The sequence below is a fragment of the Anopheles stephensi genome, chromosome 3 (assembly GCF_013141755.1).
Source record: "Anopheles stephensi strain Indian chromosome 3, UCI_ANSTEP_V1.0, whole genome shotgun sequence".
NCBI classification, from domain to species: domain Eukaryota; kingdom Metazoa; phylum Arthropoda; class Insecta; order Diptera; family Culicidae; genus Anopheles; species Anopheles stephensi.
This window is the reverse complement of record NC_050203.1, coordinates 77,577,552-77,592,673: the sequence shown is the minus strand read 5'-3', so window position 1 is coordinate 77,592,673 and position 15,122 is coordinate 77,577,552. Positions and strand designations below refer to the sequence as shown.

At 43.7% G+C, this 15,122-nt stretch overlaps 1 protein-coding gene across 7 annotated transcripts in view; it reads right to left on the bottom strand.

Moving 5' to 3' along the window:
- LOC118513227 overlaps positions 1 to 7,818 on the bottom strand; it is a 45,907-nt gene extending 38,089 nt beyond the window's left edge. For 2 of the 7 annotated variants that reach the window (XM_036058755.1, XM_036058759.1), the window contains exon 1: positions 7,668 to 7,818. The gene's annotated coding sequence lies outside the window, so the exon portion shown is untranslated. The other 5 variants (XM_036058756.1, XM_036058761.1, XM_036058754.1 and 2 more) reach the window with 4 other exon arrangements.
- Between the last annotated feature and the right edge of the window lie 7,304 nt (positions 7,819 to 15,122).

Below are 15,122 nucleotides of genomic sequence, written 5' to 3'. Positions count from 1 at the left end.
CCTTAAATGTTAATATTCTTAATAGTCAAATGTAAAGTACCTAATGCTGAATTTAATCAAACAATTTCAAATCCGAAATATGTAAAAAATCTAAGTATTGCATAGACGTGTTTCAAAAACTGACATATAGAGGGCACCTTCAACTTGAGTATTGTAAATATTTTTTTCACTGGGTTGATATTCAATTTAAATTCAAGCATGCAATTTTTTTAGCCTAATTAATTAACTTACGATCAGCCTTACATTCAACGGTTTCTTCAGAACTTTATTAACAATTATCCCGTAAAGAGAAAAGACAATCAAAAGCGTGTTCAGAAGATCCCAATCGAGTTCCAATAGAATCCCAATCCCAATCGAATCTCAATCAAATCCTAACCGAATCTCAATCAGATCCCAATCCAATTCAAATCGAATCGCATACTTTTTGAAACCGAATCGCATTTGAATCCCTATTGAGTTCGAATCGGATTTGAATCCGTCATATAGAGAATCTTCAAATATTCTGAGTCCAGAAGCTCAAAGCGCTCACCTGATCGTGGTTTAAATTAAATTTAGTTAAAACATTTCACCAGATAACCCAGCCTTATTTTCAATTCCCTTTATCGCCAAAGAACACAAAAAAAAGCTTCATTCCAATATGCAATATTAGGCAATATGAAGCCTAATTTTGAGTCTCAAGTGACTCATTTTTAAAGCCTAATTTTTCCACTCTCAAAACGGGAATCCAAAGTTTCACCTCCCGGGAATCAGGCACCTTGGGAGCCATTGAAGTGCTTCTAAAACTCTTTCAATTACACAACAGCAAACATCCAACTTCAACAGGTTCTATAGCGCAACCATAAACAACAAAATCCAAATATAAAACTCTTAATCAGTTTTCTCAATGCTCCCGCTGGAGAATGTTCCCAATTGAGCAAGCACATTAGAACGTGTGTATGTGTATATATATCGACACCACCTCTCACCGAATGTGACGCAAGGGAGCAATTGTCAAGCTTGACGACGCTTTTTCTCCACCACTTCTTAACACCATCGGATCGGGCTGATGAGCAAGGAGACGACCGCGTGTCAGCGTGTGGCCCCGAGGCAGCCAAGGTAACGATCCAATGGGGAAAAGTATCGAACACCGCGTTCGACCGTGTTTGCCGGTTTGATTCTAGAGGATGAAGATATTCCGACCAACCATCGCCACCGATGACTCTCCTTCCGAACCTCGATGTCTGGATGTTTTCTTCAGGCGTTTTGCCAGCGCTTTATAATGATGATTGAATTTTCCACTAACGAACGCGACTAGCAAGTTCACACTGTGTATTGGGGGAGGACAATTCTCGCCCCTCTCGCTCTCTGACTATCTCCCACCCCCCTCGTTTTTTAAAGCGAGCGCCAACGCGATGGCGAAAAGTATTGCAAGACATTTTTAGTAATGCAAATTTGATTACCACCAACCGGTGATGATAACTAATTCCGGGCGGCCAAGGACTTCCCGCGACAATCGGAAATTGCGGGGGGGCGTGATGGCGAAAAAAGGCGCAACAGGAGATGGGAAAAACTAATGTCAATAATTAGTACGCAATCTCGGTGTGTGCTTAATTTTATCAGCCTACCGTAGTACCGATACCTGGCCGTGTTGCGATGCTTGTGGCCGAACGGGGAGTAATTCAATTACACAAAGGAATTAGCTGTTGATGAAGTTTTGTCAGCACGTAGGGTGGTTTTTTTACTCGATGCTGTGTGCAAAGGTTACATGACATCGTGCATTATGATTAAAACTAAACCACCCATGCATACGAGCTAGAATATGGAAGTTTAATAAGGTTCTGATTTCGATACTCTTGCTGTCACTTTTAAAGAGCTCCGGGAATATAAATCTCTCCTATAAGACTTGGCCCAATCAAAAAGCTTAAAGCTGCAGTGAAAAACGGTGGAAAGCAGGCTACTTTGCTTTCGTTTTTCCGGAGATTTACCATCAGTTTACTGTGAGCTGTGATTGAGATAAAGCTCACCCGAAACGGGACGACCCAGGCACATTCGACTCGATACAAGCTTACCCGAGAAGCCGTCGACGTCTGAAGAAGACACAATGGACAATTTTCCATTTCAACACTAAACGGTCTTTGTTCGTGCTTCGGGAGGTGGAAAACTGCCCTGCCACCGCTCCTCACCGCAAAACAGCAAGGACATTTCATCGCTGCGTACAGTAACATCCGACCCGAAAGCATTCCAATCCATCCGACCGAGCAGCCCGGGTGGCCGGGGCAGCTAAGCTTCAGACAAACAAATCTTCCCACGATAATCCACTTTAAAATCCAATCCACCAAAAACGAGCGCGCATTAGGCGCGTCTACTTCACCGTGTGTGTAGCTCCCTTCCGTCCCAATGTTATTCCGTGTGGGGCGCGCGCCTAGTATGGAGATTTGAAAACTTTGCCTCCTACACCAGACATGTGTGTGTGTGTGTGTTTGTTTAAATTTTTTTCTCATCTTATCCCCCACCGAAAAGCAGACTGCTGACAGGATTAGGCGTTCCTGCGACATGTTATTTCGAAACCAAGCAACCTTAAAACCCGCTCAATCCTGGCTCGTGATGAAAGCGCATCGAACCGGGCCCGTGAGTTGCGTATCCGAGGTGCGTGTTACGAGCGATGGCGCAAGGTAAGGAGGTACCAGGAGGCCGGTTTTTCGGTTCTGATCCTGGTTTGTGGCACATGTCAGCGGTGCGTTTCGAACGTTATTTCATTTAAGCCCGGGGAAATTGGTAAACAGTGCCGCATGGTAATAAATCCGCACGCACACGCACGGATCAGTCGGCAGTAGCTAAACATCGGTTAAATTTTTTCGCCCTCTCAAAGGCTTTGTGGTGGTTATCAGCTGTTAATGTCAGTTCTGGTTGGGTTTGGAAGGTTTCAAAATTGTGAAAATGCAGATCATACCGGTGATCCTGCTGGTTAGTGAAAGCCAAGAATTGATGATAGGCTGTCAGATCACTGCTGCGAACGACATTAAAATCTAAAAGAAATAGTTTTGAGATGTATTTTGACGTTGGAGATACTTATACAACCTGTTTCTTTTTATTTCCGTCAAAATAGATTCTTTAAGGTATTGTTTGGAAGATCAAGTTATTCAATTTAATTCAGTGATGAAAACTGTCTTAAACGATATAAAGAAGCTCTTTGGGATCAATTAGGCAACAAGTTTTTACTTTTTAGCTTAATTCAATGATATTTATAAGCCAAAACATTTTTTTGTAAAGGTTTAAAACTGATAATTTATTTATAATTTAATATCCAAAAACGATTATGAGGAGCGATAACAAACGCTCGTTTACTCTATTAGTTGGATTTTTTAAAATATTCTTGTTTAAATTAAATTCATACGATTTATATAGCATTTGATATGATTGAACAAATAAAATTTAGAAAATTTATTTATTAAAAAAACAAACAAACATCAAAAATTTTCCAACGATTTCATTAATAGCAGTAAACACACATTTTTGCAACGAATTTCACTAGTTTACTCATGCAACTGATTTCATCGCTGCGAACTCGAAATGACAATACCAAATTACCAGTAAAAACGCAAACCCAATTAAAAATTATTAATTAAATTTCAATTAAACTGGCATCTGGAGCTGGTATCGCTTCCGCAGATGATCAAGTAAGTGGCGAGGATCAAGTATTTTTAATATATTCAATGAAAGTATTTTACATCAAAAGATCTATTTAAAAGGCTCTCTGCGTGTAAAAACAACACTAACTGATGCTTTGTTTCTATCACTCTGAATTAAACGTTAAAAACCATACAAAGCGCATAAAAGTATGCAATACGTACTCTGCGTACATGTATAAACGCTTCAGCTCTTTATCGCGCGTTAAAGCTGTCTTTAACAGAGGAATGATCTTTTCACAATGAGTAAGACGAAAAATGACTCTTCGTGAATAGTAAATTTTATTTAAACCCAAATTTATTATAATAATAGTTATATAAAACAGCAAGGAAGTGTGTAAGCAAAAATACAAGTTATACTAAATGGTATCAAACCTTATTGTACCATTAAATCGTCTAGTTCCATTTTAACACATTATTCTGTGATTCCTTCTTCAATTCCATCCACCAATAAACAAAAATATGCAACACATTTCACCAAAAAAAGGCCCCCCCCCCCCCCCCCAAAATATCACTAAACAAAAGATAAGGGAAAGGATCAAACGAAATGAGCACAAAAGCGAAAACCATACGCTCACATTATGCGGCCAATTGCTGTTGCTCTCTTTGCTTCGCAGAATCCCTCACCCTCCCTTATCTTCCCCACTGGTACACCATCCCATCCCTGACAGCTACCCAGCTCACAGGACGAAGTGTCGGCGAGGATGGAAATGAGCAGCGCGCAAAACAAAACATACGACCACCGCCCGATGCTTCATGCTGCCGCGGCATTATGTGAATCATGATTTATGTTAACTTGCAATCTTCCTGCCCGAGCTCTTTGCCAGAAGGGGCCACCGTAGTGACCTTACACGGTACGCCGCTTCACATGGTCCAATTTTCTGCCGAGCATAAACAAAAGCGTGTGTGTGCGAGAGTGCACGTCAAAAGGCCGGCAAAAGGCCATGCCCGCGTGTCGGGGCAGCGTCTGGTCGGGCCAACCATTTTTCGGTGCAATGTGGGAAGGGAGAACCCCATTTCCCTGGGTGGATTATTTCGATCTCTGTGTTCGTTCGCTCGCCCGTCCGCTTTTATTGTCCATTTTTCGCGTACGAACGGATGTAAATTCTCGTTACCGGCTTTCGTTTCTCCATATTGCGAACACATTTGCCACCCATGCAGGTCGTGATCACTTTCGACAGTTTTGTTTTCACATCAAAGATATCTTTAAAATATCCATTTCAGGCTGTTCGTTCGCTAGCGGAAGCAAAATAATGGCCAAACAAAATGGCCTCCAACCGCTGGTTTTGCAACCCACACACACACACAGTAAGACGTTGACGGCTGAGACGTCTCTCAGATACAATCAATCTTCCAACGACCATTAATATAATCTTCGATCGAACTTTTGGCCCACACCCGGCCCTACGTAAGGAAGGTAGCCTCAGCGATCACATTCGCCTCAGTTTCACCTCTCAATTCTTGTTAGTTTCAATGCCCGAAAAACACACCGTTTCGATGTCTTCACCTTCATCTATGCGGGCTTTCTTTCAAATCCAATTCCTCGGGCTTAAACCAGAGGTCTACGGAAGTCAAAGTTCGCGCCGAGTTTGCGCCATCACAGGCCCCCCCGAGACAATCCTTTCACAATTTATTACAATTCGCCCAGCTCTTTCCCTCCACACAACAAACACACAGGGTCAAATGATGCTGTTTTGAGATGGTTTCTTGCCCGCCTGCCACGGTCCTGATTTTTGTAGCCCATTCAACCTTTTTGTTGCTGCTGTTGTTGTGGGGGACTACGGGCGCAAAATGTGTTGCTATCGGTTCCTATCAATCAACCGACCCGATCGATTCATGGGGCCAGGGAAATGAAGCTTTTTGATAAGGAAGCGAAGGAGAGAAAAAATACTTTCCACCGAAATTCAGGGAAAAGATTACGGTGATGATATTTTGCTTTCTTACTTCAAGAGCAGGGAAAAAGGGGCAAAGCCTATCGTAATAGAATCGTACCATGTAAAGCTATGTAATGGCCCACTGTTTGTGCCTTTGGGTTCGAGCTAGCCAGCTCGAGAGTTTCGATTTTTGATATCGCAAATTCCGACGTACTTCATGGTACAACATCAAGAGATAAAGAAAAAAACATCGTTTCATACACCATAAGAGGATCAAATTGGCTGACTTGCTGAATAAGCTACAAATTGTGCCTAGAATTAAGTTGCTAACTTTGGCTTGCTTGCGCCATCCGGCCCACTACACTACCAGTGAAGGTCCTCGGAATTGCTTCAGCTTCCGAAAGCTGGTGAGGCATGTGCGCTACATCAGTTCAGCAGACCACGAATGGGAGGGAAGCTTTTTCTGTAGCATATGTGAGCGATTTTTTGGAGAAATATTTTGATAAGATCGGTAAGCGAGATTGATGGGAATGAAAAAAGGGATGGCTGGCAGTATGAAGTGTACACATAATGGGCATGCTGTAGGAATAGTGGGTTTCTTAATTAAATTTATTCAGTTCGCATCAAAACTTCATCACTTGTTAGTATATTGCATACCTTTAGGCGTAATATGATGCCTTTATCTCTTGTTTTAAAAAAGATCTAGGAACCGGTTTAAAGCCCTTTTTTAAAACAAAGCAACAGTTACAGGCTCATCTACCCCAAAACAACAACAAAAAAATCCCCCCGTTAACTCATTCCGTTAAAGATCAGTCATAAAAGGAAATAAATATCCAGCATACATAATTCCATGCATAAATTTAGGCGCGCAAGAAATCCTTCTCCTGGGAGGTCGCAAGGATTAAACGATCTGCCCTTTTTTGTGCGCCACTGTCTCGCGTTGGCTCGATTTCATTAAGGCAGGGGATCAACTTACGTGATTAGATGAGGAAGGGCAAACGGTGTCGTTGGTGGGAGATCCGTTCCCGGAAGTGGAACGCTGGCGAGCGGTTGGCGAGTGGTTGGCGAGCAGTGAACCGTGCGGTAGGATTAATAAACCACTCTAGCAACAAATTCCAATGTCGTAAAATCTTTATCACCACGTTGCCATTTCCAACTGTCACGTCACACACATACATCACACATACATTCGCACACATATCACACGCATACAGAAACGCTCGTTCAATGCTTTAGTTTTGATCCTTGGAGGATGGATGGCTGGCCGGTCAATTGATATCCTTGATATTACATCCCAGCACACACGCTCACACATGCAGAGAATCGTTGGCAGACACAAACAAACACACACATCCAACACACGTACACACAATTTGATCTAGGTTTCTGCTGATGGCGAATCAAACGTACGCATCGCAGACGCGACTGCAATCACTTCCACGGAAGTACGGTACGGGGGAGCTTTTCCCCGGGAAATCGCGTTTTCTTCGCCAACAGAACAAAGAAAGAAGCGGACAAAGGTTCCCCGGCAGCAGCCTGTCTTTATGTTTTATTCATTTTCATCATCGGAATCGGGCGGCCAACCGGTGGTTAGACGGCGTTGCTGCGTGGGCCGAAAGTTTTGCGCCTGAAAGACGACAACGATCGTCGACACGCGTGGCTCAGCACGGCGTAGCGTATTTGCTTCGGCCGCTGGAGTTGCCGAAACCGGGCACGGTGATGACCATCGCGCGATGGTCAAGGGTATAAAACGTAACGCCACATCGATTACGGAACCCCTACATCGAGCACTTTTCTCACCGATTTGTTGATGTTTTTCGATTTGTACCGACGATGAAATATTCCAAACTGCTGCTGCTATATCGACAGCACCGGACTTGCTTATGTTTTACGATACGCCTTCACTTAACTATCTCATCCTCACATAAACACAAACACGCACACGCTTAACTACTTCATGTTTCATCTCTATCCCACTGTGATGCACACACATGCCGTGGAAAATCACCAACCAGTGATAGAAAAGCGTTTTTTTTTTCTCCACACGACGAATCGGGCCCAAAACCTACAGCGAGAAAACACTTTCCACCAAAGCAAACGCACTACGAAAAAAGCATCCTGCACAAACCTTCACAACAACAAAATTTTAGTCACACACGCGCGTCACACTCGGCCTGACGTCACGATGGTGTGGGTCGGCAAAAACCACCGGGCTACGGCAACAAACCGACCGAGATGAAAATCCGTCTTGGACTGAGCCGACAGATGGTGGCGTGTACGAAGCATCCTACTTTCGGCCCACCAAACGGACACCGGGGCACTCTGGTTCGGGGTTTGGGAAAAGTGAGTTTACTTGCTTGTTTTCGTTGCGCTTCTGCCGCACGAACGGCCGGCCGAAGTACATCACTCATTCTCTTCCGTTTGCGGGATGGGTTTTCTCTCGTGAGTTCTGTGAGAGAAGGACGGTTTTTGGGGAGTGTAAGGATCTTTCTCACGTTTGAAAGTGTGCGTGTGATTTTTGGGGATAATGGGTGTGTTTGTACAGTGAAATAGAAAATGCTAGAAAATCTTATTATGAGAAGAGATATTCGATTGTACTTCAATCAGATAAATTTCTGGTGAAAATTTAATTTTGAAAGGATTTTGTGAATCACAATTTCTTATAAAACAATATTATGAATCTACATTTTAAAGGAATAAATAAATATGGCTCAAGTACATCTTCAAACTAGGAATTATCAGCATCTCACGAGGAGTTAGGGATGTTTTTGTTCGTGAGACAACTGATGAGATAATTTCATTCTACTCGTCTCATTCTCAACTAACTCACTACGAGATGAGTACAACAAGTAAAGGGGAAGAATGATGGCTTCATACGAAGCTCACCATAGTGAGGATTGAAGATAAGATAAACTGCGCATGCGAATTTTAAAAGGAGAATTACTCATTACTACGTACCAATTCACTATAGTGAGAAGTTGTTTTATAAGGGGATTTTTGTTGGCCTTCAGCAAGGCTCACTATAGTGAGCATCAAATAGGGGATTTCAATTATCCTTCACTAAAGTGAAAAGGATAAAATCGTTTCTATTCACAATAGTGAGACATAAGTGAGTGCGACAAATTGGGGAAAGCACGTGAGAAGCTCATCGTGAGAAGTTCGCAAAAACAAACTTATTCACCATACTGATGAGTATGTTCTTACTACGATGAGTGTGAATTGGTGGACGTATGGGGTAAACTGAGATTTCGCATTACTCCTCAGACTAATCTCATCGCTCACTGCATCTTGGAAGGGGAAATTATCACTTCTCACACTATTGGCAACTGTTCCAATGTTTTTTTTTGTAAATCTCATTGGCTAAAGCTTTAACCGTGAGTCGAAATTTTTCCATTTTTTTGTTTTTGCGACAAGATTTTAGAAATGTTGTTGGCCAAACAGGTTACACCTTTTAAGCTGATTCATGTCAAGATAGTAACGACATTGTGTGAAGTAGTTTACTGAACCTTGTCCCTTAGAACAGACTACAGACCTTCGAATCATGTAAAACAGAACTGTCAACGTCGTTTTCTTTAACTTTGATAGCTAATGATAGCTAATGCTAAACCTGCCCATCGACATTTTAGAGAGGTCCCAAGTCTCCCTAGAATCTCTCGGAGGCCTAGATCTGCCAGAGGTGGCAATACGAGAGCGGTGCCGGTCTTTACACGGTTGGGCCCAGGGTTCAAATCCCATCTAGACCCCTTCCCCGTACGCAAGACAGCGTGTTAAGCTAGAACCAAGTCTATGGCAGGCAAAATAGCAGGAAAAGTTGTCTTGATGTTACAGAGCCAGAAGCCAAATAAGAAGAAGAAGTCGAAATTGTTGGCTATACTGAAGAAGGTATTTGAGCATTCGCGTAAATCTCGAATAATTTTATCTTACATTTTAAAACCATTATTTAACCCCATTTCACATCACTATTTTTCTAATATTTTTATTTTAAAATATTATTTAAATTATTTTTATAAGCAATATTTAAGTTATTCAATAAACTTCCCTGCGACTCACACCCTTTTCCTAGTCACCAGTATCAGCATAGCTCAAACAAACAGCAGTCACACAAATGCCCATTTCCATACTCATTCATCCACGGCTCATTATATGTCTTCCTTCACACGGACGCAACCGGGGACACACGTACCGGACACACCCCGTAGAACGAAACGCCAACCAACCACCAAAAACAACAACAACAACAACAACAACGACGTCAACCAAAAATAAGCTAAAAATGATGTATGCCTCAACCATGCTGACCAACTGCAGACGAAGCGTATGGGGTCCGAGGTACGGGCGGGGTGGGAAAAAACCTCAAAAAGTCGCCACCGGTACTTCCGTAGCCAGTGGCAAACTAAAACAAAGTAAAGCAATTAGTTTGACGGGCAGCAAACATTAATTAATTTACCCTTTGCCTCGTGTAGGCCGCCCGCCTGTCAGCCAGTGGCGTACAAACGGATTCTGAGACGAGTCTTTAAGGCAAAATAAGAAAAACCACTCTGACCAACGGACAGTAGACTCCGGCTGGAAGGAAATAAGTCCACCCATCCTGCCGAGCGCAACTACTCGGACAGGCCATTCACGATGATTGCTTGGTGGAGCTTTTCGATCTGAGTTGGCTTGTTAGCATGTCGAACATGGTGGTGGTGAAGGTGTTGACAATGGGGGGGGGGGGGGGGATAGCGGGAGCGTGGAAAGCTAGGACAAAATGTGTACAAATAAAAATATGAGAAGATAGCACACTGGCAAAAACCGACCCCTCATTACTACTGCTGACCCAACGGACAACCGGCAACCGGAAGGACCGACCTCTGGGAGCTGGGATTCTGGGTCGTCTGGTGTATATTGTGACATGTCACGTCACCGACACGTTTCATCCACGTTGACGTTTCATAAAACCCGGACCATCCCCGCCCTTTTTCCGGGTGCCAATTGACGACGCCCGGGCACGATGGCAAGCCACGTTTAATCTGGTTTACGTGATGGGCATCGAGGAGAGTAAACATCGACCCCGCCGGCGTTGGCTAAGTGATCACCACCAGAGGAGGTCATGTTGAACTGCGAGCTTTTGTTGTAGTAAATGCTGCAAGTGGCACACACAGTTTACGGTAGGCTGGTGTTGGACAATTAAGGCAAAGCAACGAATTCATCCCACTCCCAATGTACGGTTAAGCTCACTCGTCTTAGCAAATCAATGGCCCATTTGACACCGAGTCTCTTGAGCGCGTTTTGTGAAATTCAATACCTTGTACCGAGTACCGGCGATAAATGTCAGATGAAGTCATGTCACCGTATTTTGATCGGATGTCCCGTAACTTCCCTCGCCCTTTGAAGCTTTGAAGTGGCGAGGTTTTTCTTAATAACAATTTCCATCTGACGAGACAAGAATATTTTTAAACTCCGTTAACATAAAAAACCCCGAGATGAAAGCCTCCGAGGCGTGTCCTCGCCGAAAACCAAAGAAAACAAAGAACCCCGCTCGGTACGACATGTTGTAATTCACTTCTAGATTTTGAAGCTTGCCAGCCAGCAACATGCTCCGGAGATTAATCTTTCGCTCAGATTGCTGCAACCAATGCTGCTCCAGCCAGGCACGTCAACTTCAGCAGCAGCAGCAGCATTAGGTATGTTGTTAAAAACAACGGCGCAATGTCGGACAGCCCCGGTGACGGTGTGCCCTGGCTCTGCCGGCGGTGTGTACATGACTAAATCAACTTCATCTTCCACCAGGGAAAGGAGTGCGGGACCGAACCAGCACTTGCTTGCAGTTCGCTTTTGTTGCTCGCTGGTAAATTGTTTACCATTGGCCCTCCTCGGGTACCTGAGGTGCACTATCGTTGTGAACTAATCTTTTGGCGCACCAGGACGGACGGTGGACCGGGTGGAAAAGTTGGCGGAAGGGGATTGTAGCACAACTATTGCCATTGTATGTACGCAGTGTGTACGGGAATACGGGTACGGTGTAGAATGCCTTTTGCCGGATTGCGGAAGTAACTGCGGGCGAAAGGTTGATCTAACAAGGGGGCATCGGGACGGGTGGGTGCCGGGAGTTAAGGTGTGGTGGTTCTTAGTGAATGTTGCAATAGTAGTTGACACCACTTGAAGCTTACTTAGCTCGTAATAACATAAAACTGGCTTCAAAACCCCTGGCAAAACACATAGTTGAGCTGCTGATAAACTTATTTTGTGCTATGGGTTGCCTACATTTTAGGCGTACTATCACTGAAAATTGATGCTACAGCTTGTGTAGTAAAATATAAAATTTGCTGTAAAGGTTGAAATGCTAAGGGGGAGAGAATATCTTTTTTATTTAGAAAATAGCTTTATCAACTTTTTCCCCTTTGTTTATTGCCTATATTTAGGAGTGCAAACTTCGTAAATCCAGTTTTTTTTTTTTTTTGGGGAATGTGGTCGAATTTGAAACTTTTTTTAAGGTACTCTTTGTAACAACTAATTGAGAAGACTATTACTAACTGTGCTGCACTTTAAAGCATTAATCTTCAATTAAGAAATTTTCAATACTTATCTCTGTGTGACTTATTGCTCTCTTGCATTCATTTAACCATTTGCTCCATCTTTCAATTGAATGCATGCTTACATGTTTTTGCTTCACGAAGCAGAATGTAGTCCTACCATCCGAAGGCTTCCTGCAATGACCCAACCGAACCCTTGAAATATCTTCCCCACACTCGATACGTCACATGTTCACCACGTGGCTTAGCAATCGAACTGTATGTTGTTCGGTTTAATTGAACGCCTTACAGCAAACGGGACCTTTGCGGTAATCGGCAAATGTCAACCGACAGTCACAGAAACACACACCAAGGGCATGCTCTTTTCGCCTCACACTGTAAGCTCCTACCTGGCACCAATCGATGTAGATTTTATCCCTACCCAACCCAATCCCAAACACGTCCCATTTCTCGACACATTTTGCAGATGTATCCGCTTCGGTCGGCCAGCAATGGTCCCTGTGTAGCACCCCACAGGCCGATAAAGGTGTCCGAAAAAAAAGGTAATCTTCCTATTTTATCATCAAATGATTCTTGCTTACCTTTCGCCAAACGGTGAATGTCGCGTAAATGCTTAATTTCGAGCAAATGGAATGCTAATTCCTTGCTTCGTTTTGTCTGCCTTGCAATTTCGTAACTGTGTTTCTTTTCTTTCGATACCGGGCCAAATACGAAACCTCGTCAAACGCCGCTAAACGCTAACGGAGAGCTTGAGCGTTCGTCGTTAGCTTGTCGCCCTTTGTCGAAGGTGATTGAAATTAATGATTATGTTTTGACGTTGTTTTTCGGGGGCCGATTCCGTTCCAGCCCAGCTTGAAGACTCAGAGCGACTGGTGGTGGTGGTGGTGGTGCTGGTAAACGGTAGCGGGATTAGTTGTGTTCTTTATTTGCTACGAACTCAGCGTGGTAGGTTCGATTCGTATTTTTTCCGTCCCGCAGTCGTTCTGCCGTCCGTAATGCTACCGGTCTACGGTTAATTGGAAACGCTAAATTAGACGCTAGAGTTGTTGGCGCGTGTGCCCGGCCAAACCCATCGGCAAAAGGTCGTCCCCGATGGGTGATGGGTGAAGGAAAATGTGCGGGCGAAAGCCGGACGTGAAGGCTTTCTCCGAGCGGATCAACTTGAAGCCTACTCGATTCCCGTAGCTTAGAGGGACTTGTTCGGAAGAGTTGTCAATTTCAATCTATCGCTGTTTGATTGCTTTTCAAGAGTTTTCCTTGGTGTGTATGTGTTTTTTGGGGTAAATTATTTTGCCTTATTGTTTTGCTTGATTTAGATGCGCATTTCGTTATTGAAAGTGTTGGAAAAGAAATACTTTAAAATCGTTTTGCATACTTTTTCCTTTCCAATTTGGTAGGTAATACTCCTTAAAGTATGCAACCGGCAGAACAAAATAGGAACATGTTCCCTTAAAGAGTCTTTTACCTGAATTCTTACCAAAAATAGTAAAAAAAAAACCAGTTGGAACTTTCCGGAACCGCCGAGATCGTCGGATTCGAAAAAACCGTCGGAGCCATCGGAACCGTTTGGAACCGTTCGAAGTTCGGAGTCAAAAGAACCGATGGAACCTAAAAAAATGTTAATGCATAGAAACTTTTAAAATGGTTGGGTCAATTACCATAGGTAGGCTTAGTGCATGTAATACTGCCCGTCTACGGTTCCAGATGGTTCCTTACGGGTCCGCCGATTCATGATTTTTCCGACGGTTTCAGACAGTTCCGGATAATTCCTTGTGGTACCGACGATTCCATTTCTTCCGAACCAAAACCGGAGTAAAACCAGAATGATCCGGAGTGGAGCCGTGGATGCATTCCAAAGATCCCATCACTACACCCGACATATTCATCGATATATCGCCTACAAGTATGCAACCCGTAGGACAAGTAATAGCCACCAATTTTCTTTAATATCAAAACAGCCTCCCAAGCTTAATCTTTAAGATCCTCCGCCGACCATCGGCCATTCGATAATTGCATAAGTAATATTCATGATTTAATGACACCGGCGACACCTCCCAATCGATATCACCTTCCCACCCAACCACCCGCCGCTATCGCTCATCATCAGCTAGTTTTCTACATTAACATGCATTACATCAACGGTCAACAGGCAGCAGCTGAAGGTCCACTTGACGAACAAAAACCAACACCCAACCCAATCCATCCATCCCGGGGTTGAATCAATTATTTACCACCCGAACACTCCGATGGGCCACTGGTCAGTTTTCTCCCCCTCGGCCCGGATAGGTTGAACGAACGGGTGGGAAATTGAATCATTTACCTTGATTGATTGAAACACATTTTCAGCATACATTATTGCACCTGATCGCTCCGAGGCTCGGGCCGGGACCGTTGCTTCGTATTCGAATCTGAATAATTGAAGTGTCTTCTCGAGTGGCAGCTTTGATGTGTGCGTTCATTATCTCAGCACTCAGCACAACGGCGTGGGTGCCATCGGCAGGGGTTTGGAGTGTTGTGTTTTCCGCATTTAAGTAATGGTCATCGGGCACGATAAGGCCACTCTCGCGCTTTGAAAATCCTTTATTTTAAAGGGGGTTCTCGTAAAGTGATATGTGAGAGCGGGCTAGCAGATACGATTAAGGGTTACGATTATTTGATTAAATTGCAGTTCTAGGGAAGAGTGCACACGCCCGAATCGATATGCATCCCTTCCTAATGGGAAGCCATAAAACAGGAGCCACCGAAAGTAAACAGTTTCGAGGTCTTTTCCACGTAATCGTAAGAAAGTTGCGCCAAGTTTCACCACCCTCTCCGGTGTGAGATGGTTTATTGTTACAAACCACCTTGTTTTGTTCCTACCTCGTTAGCAGGAGCGAGCAACTTCGCACCCAGCCAGCAGCAACATACCTTCAGCTGCATACGGGTAAGGTAATATGATAAATTTTTCTGCTTGGTTTGCATGTATGACGCCACCAGCGTGCTTAATGAGTGAAATTATATATTTCCCCCCCCCCCGCAGCATCCCCTACCCTTTCGCTTATACCCCCTTCCGGCAACCCACCTAAGATGAG